Genomic DNA, 5706 nt, shown 5'->3' on the forward strand with positions numbered 1-5706 from the left:
GTTCATCAGAGCAAACACCAAAGCGGAAAGAATTCAAACCCCAAATGCATGAATTTTAACCCAGAACACAATGGAGCCCTCCCTAGGAAGTTTTCAGATGCCTGAATCTAAGGAAGGGGAGGAGACTGTAGAAAGGGTCAGGGGAGGCAGGGTGGGCATCGCAGGGACCAGTGATCCGACTCTGTCCCTGTAATGGAAACAAGGACAGACTTTATTTTCTTGGGCTCCAAAGTCACTGTGGATGGTGACTGCAACTGCGAAATTAAAAGACTCTTGCTTCTTGGAAGAAAAGCTGTGACAAACCTAGACAGCATATTAAAAAGCAGAGACATCACTTTGCTGACATACATCTGTATAGTCAAAGCTATAGTTTTCCAGTAGGCATGTAGGGATATGAGAGTTGGACCATAAAGAAGACTGAGCACTAAAGAATTGATGCTTTTGAACTGTGGTGTTGGAGAAGACTCTTGAGAGTCCCTGGGACAGCAAGGAGATCAAACCAGTCAATCCTAAAGAAAATCAATCCTGGATATTCTTTGGAAGGACTGATGCTGAAGCTGAAGTTCCAATACTTTGGCCACCTAATGGGAAGAACCAACTCACTGGAAAAGACTCTGATGCTGGGAAAGATTGAGAGCAAGAGGAGAAGGGGGTGACAGTGGATGAGATGGTTGGATGCCATCACCAACTCAATGGACATGAGTTTTAGCAAACTCCAGGAGATGGTGAAGGACAGGGAAACCTGGTGTGCTGCAGATCACGGAGTCACAAAGAGTCGGACATAACTTAGTGACTGAATAACAACTCCCCCCTGGGTCTCCCAGTAAAGGAGAAAGGCCATCCCCAAGGATTAAATTGCAAGAAACTTCTGAGGAAAGACAGGACCAGTCAGGTACTTCTGTAGCAGCTTGGGGGTTTTATCTATTTTCTATGCCTGGCTTCTACATACATATACATTTAAATGCTTTTAAAGTTCCAGACATGGGAACCCCCTGGCAGTCCAGTGGTTAGGACTTCACATGCCCGCTGCAGGGGCCACAGGTTCCATCCTGGTTGGGTAACTAAGATCCTGCATGCAGCGCAGGGAAGCCAAAAAAAAAAAAAAAGGAAGTTCCAGACATTAAACTAGTTTGAAAATTACCACTCTAGAGATGGAAAAAGGGGATGGAGAGCAGGAGAGAAGGTAGGAGGAAGATTTTGGAGTGCTTAGTGGGTGCCTTTGTATTCGTTTATTTGCTTATTCTTTCACTGACCTTATCACACAGGCACTGCATTTTCTATCGGTTTTCAGATAAAGAATTGTAAGTTGAAGAAAATACAGAATTTCCCCCAGATATCACACATTGGCAATAAAATCAGTTCCAAGTCTATGTCAAGTTGAAGCTGTGCACCAGGGCTGTTTGATTCGCTGCCCAGCTTTACTCCTCTATAAAACTAGCTGTTTGCCTATGATTACAGATGACAAAATAAAGAAAGCTTATGCAGTTGCCCAAGCCTTGAGAAGAAATTTGAAATATCCGTGCCCCAAATTGAAGCAATCACTGTGACCAAACCTTCAGTGCCAGATTTATTCTACATTCTAAAAGCTCTCTGCTGAGCGGCAGGGGGGACTCTGTTGCTTGTCATCGGGGCCCCAGGTACTTTCTGTTTTCGATCCCAGCGCTTTGGGAAAGTTTAGGCTGCTCCATGTTTACCATCACAGAGCGGGAGCCTTGTGGAATTGCTAGGGAGCGGAGCCAGCTCTCTGGGTACAGGCAGTCGTGCAGGGCATCCTTGCCAGAAAAGGAATGCGAGCTCCGGCTGCCAGTGGGAAGGACTGGGGAAGAGCTCCATTCAGAGCTGTGTGCTGGGCAACCGCTAAGTGCATGGAACCAGTTTCTGTGCTGAAAAAGTGTCATGGAAGCAGCCAAGGTTCTCTGACCAGACCTGCTGGCTTTTTAAAAATATAGGCCAGTTGGGGATCTTGCCAGAAAAGGTTGGGTCTAGCTTCAGCTTCCAGGGCGAACAGAACCAGTGAAGGAAGAGCACCCCGTGGGCACCACATCCAGTCACTGAGATCATTTTATCCACCAGTGGCTTGTGGCTCAAGCAGAAGTTGGAGAATGAATCCATGACACCAACTGAAAAAAGAATCTTACATTGGCTGCACACTTGATCCCTCAGAACATCTCCAGGAATTGTTGAACTTGTTTGACCTAACTCAGCCCTGGGTGGAACAAGCTAGCAGCTGGTGGTGAGAAAAGGACAGAAGACCTTGTGTGTCTACACTGGAATTCAACAGCAATGCCAGAGACGCGTGTCTGCACCCAGTCATCTAAATGTAAACAACCCAACCAAAACCAAACCAAACCCAAAACCCACACAACCAACTCTAGCATTACCCCTCCCCCCAAAACACTCACATACCCCCCTCCCATAATATTCCATCCCATAATACCAGGGCTTCCCTGGTAGCTCAGATGGTAAAGAAACTGCCCTTAATGAAGAAGGCCCAGGTTCCATCCCTGGGTCGGGAAGGTTCCTTGGAGAAGGAAATGGCAAACCACTCCAATATTCTTACCTAGAGAATCCCATGGACAGAGAAGCCTGGATGGCTACAGTCCATGGGGTCGCAGAGAGTCAGATATGACTAGAGACTAACACTTTTCCCAAAATTTTCACAGAAATTCAACTCCTGCCCCTCTGTCCTGTAGTGGTGGTGGAACAGTGGGACCCTAACTCGTTTCTTCTAGTCTCCCTGCATCCTGTGTACCCCTTACTCCCAAGCCAGTTACCCTCCACTTACCAGCATCTAACTTTACCTTTATGTCATATTCCTAGGGATGGTGGCAAAAGTTACTATAATGAAGCTACACTCCTTAGGCTTCTAATGTTTCTCGTTCTCACTTAATTTTTTTTAACTTTCTATTTTGAAATAATTGCATACACACAGGAAGCTGCAGAACATTTGAATGTTAACAGTTGTTTACCTGAGATGAGAGCTATAGTCACACGCGCTACGTTCCCCTTCCTCTAGGTCTCTGCTCTTTGGGGTCTCAGCCTGAGGACAAGAGTCCTTGGAGACTGGAGAGTTACGAACTTTTGGGGTCTAACTTTCTTGGAAGCCGAATGACTTTCTACATATACATGTCAATGTTTTGTTCCCTCAAAAGATCATGTTTAAGGGACTTCCCTGGTGATCCAGTAGCTAAGACTCTAAGCTACCAGTACAGGGGGCCTGGGTTCTATCCCTGGTTGGGGAACTAGAACGCACAGGCCACAGCTAAGAGTTCGCCTGCCGCAATGAAAGATCCTGCGTGCCACAACAAAGACGGAAGATCCAGAGCGGGAATCACGGCTTAGATCCACAACTAACGCCTGGCACAACTGAATAAATAATTTTTTTTTAATCCATTAAAAAAAAAGAGCATGTTTAAAAGATAGAGAGCTCACTCTAAATATCCAAGTTATTATGCTTTCGTGATTATTGAGCCTAATAGAAATGAATTCAATTTTCTCTTTTTGCTATTTTAATTTGTTCTATCTGACATTGGCCTCTCCCTACCTTGTGAAATTACCCATTTTTTTCTGCTAACCCTCAAATAAGAATTCCAATTTTTGCGATTCTTGATATAGAATTTCATTTTGATAAGTATCTCAGGGATTTCTACACGCAATGGATCAAAAATCCACCTGAAAATAATTTTTTTTAAGCCACTCTGATTTTCATTTGCAAAAGAGCAGTAAGGAAAGGGAGCACTCTGTCAGGAGGAAAGTTACCAGATGGAGAAGACTAATGAGATCTAGGTTTGTGCTTTAAAATCTTTCAGTGCTTGCAAAAAGCTGTCAGTGAATGGTTCAATCCTGGTTTCCTAAAAGAATGTCAAGTGCGACCCCATGGACGTATCCTGCCAAGTTCCTCTGTCCAAGGAATTTTCCAGGCAAGAAAACTGGAGTGGATTGCCATTTCCTACTTCAGGGGATCTTCCCCACCCACAGAGCGAACCCTTCCCCACCCACAGAACTCTTGCATCGCCTGCTTGGCAGGCCCAGGGAAGGCACTTGCAGCTAAAATGGCATTTCCCGCATAAGACCCTGGGCATTCAGATTTCGTTTTCTGATGAGAAGGTGGACCACCCACGTCAGCCTGGATGAGAGCCCGAAGGGGTCCTTAGTGGGCTTGAAGCCTTGTCCCTCAATGCCAGCATTGCCCACTGCAGGGGCAGCCCAGGACCCCCGTCTAAAGGGTAAGAGCACCAAGTAGAGACCCACAAAGTGTTGGATGGCTCTGAAATGCCCTTGTGCTGGGGGTTGGTGAGAGCTTACCATGGGGTATCTCATGGCACTCAACCCAGACTCCCAAACTGTATGGTATTACTTTGGGGAAAAGCTCCTGACTACGAAAGCAATCATATATGCATTTCAAAAACAATTTGGGGAATTGAAATAAATAAAAGGAAAAAAATTAAATGTAACTGTGCCATCCAGAAATAGCCTCTGTTAATGTTTGGTATTTCCTTCCTGTTTTTAGGTATGTGTGTATTGCCTTCTAGACAAAGTTGGACTCAAAGTATACATAGAGTTTGGGATTCTGCTTCTTTCCATGTCATTAGATAATATTGGCTGTAAATAATCAGCTGTACAATATTGCACCAGATGGGCATACCATTTGTTCATTCATTCTATTACAGGACTTTTTTTTATTGTTTCAAGTATTTTTTTTAATGATAGATGATGCTATAAGGAAAAAAAAAGCATCCTTGTTCACCAGTCTGTATCTTTGCTCTTCTCTGATTCTTCCCTGGATGTAGATTTCTAAAAGTATGAAAGTGAAAAGTGAAAGTGAAAGTGAAGTCATGTCCAACTCTTTGCGACCCCATAGACTGTAGCCTACCAGGCTCCTCCCTCCATGGGATTCTCCAGGTAAGAGTACTGGAGTGCGTTGCCATTTCCTTCTCCAGGGGATCTTCTAAAAGTATAATAAGCAGATAAAAGGAAGAAACATATTTATGACTCTTGATGTGTATTGCATGCTAAAAAGTTTTCCATGAAATCTGTACCAACTCAACTTTCCAGCATGTCCCACAATCACACACAAAACATGTACAAGAAACACCATGCCAACATTACAGTGCCCACTTTATAAAATAGTAGTTCAGGGTCTTTGATTCTTCACATCATGTAACAAGATCAGAAGGGATTAGAAATTCTGCAGGCTTTATTTATTTTAATTTAAAAAGGCTTCCCACATGGCACCAGTGGTAAAGAATCTGCCTGCCAATGCAGGCAATGCAAGAGACATGGGTTCAATCTCTGGGTGAGGAAGATCCCCTGGAGAAGGAAGTGGCAACCCACTCCAGGATTCTTGCCTAGAGAATCCCATGGATGGAGGAGCCTGATGGGCTACAGTCCATGGGGTCACAAAGAATAAAAAAGGGTGGGGGGACTTCCCTGGTGGTCGAGTGGTTAAGACTCTGTGCTGCCAACGCAGGGGGCATGGGTTTGAACCCTGGTCAGGGAACAAAGATCCCACAAGCCACTTGGTGCAGTCAGAAAAAAAGAAGGCTGACAAACACCCCAGAGCCCCTGGAAGCATACATAGTACCTTTGCTCAAATTGGAAAATTCACACCTTTCTCAAGACCCTTTACTGCCATCTGCCAGAAAGCTACCAGAGTTTACGATGACTGCAGTGGGACTGGAGGCCCTGTGAGCTGTGCGGGGCTCC

At 44.8% G+C, this 5706-nt stretch overlaps 1 non-coding gene across 1 annotated transcript; it reads left to right on the top strand.

The window, feature by feature from the left end:
* The first annotated feature begins 5427 nt into the window (after nt 1–5427).
* On the top strand, nt 5428–5500 carry TRNAG-GCC (transfer RNA glycine (anticodon GCC)). The gene has a single exon. It is a non-coding gene; the product is annotated as a tRNA-Gly (tRNA).
* Nucleotides 5501–5706: the final 206 nt, after the last annotated feature.

This window comes from Bos grunniens, chromosome 12, assembly GCF_055505025.1.
Source record: "Bos grunniens cultivar Pamir isolate PY7600 chromosome 12, Bosgru_T2T1.0, whole genome shotgun sequence".
NCBI lineage: Eukaryota > Metazoa > Chordata > Mammalia > Artiodactyla > Bovidae > Bos > Bos grunniens.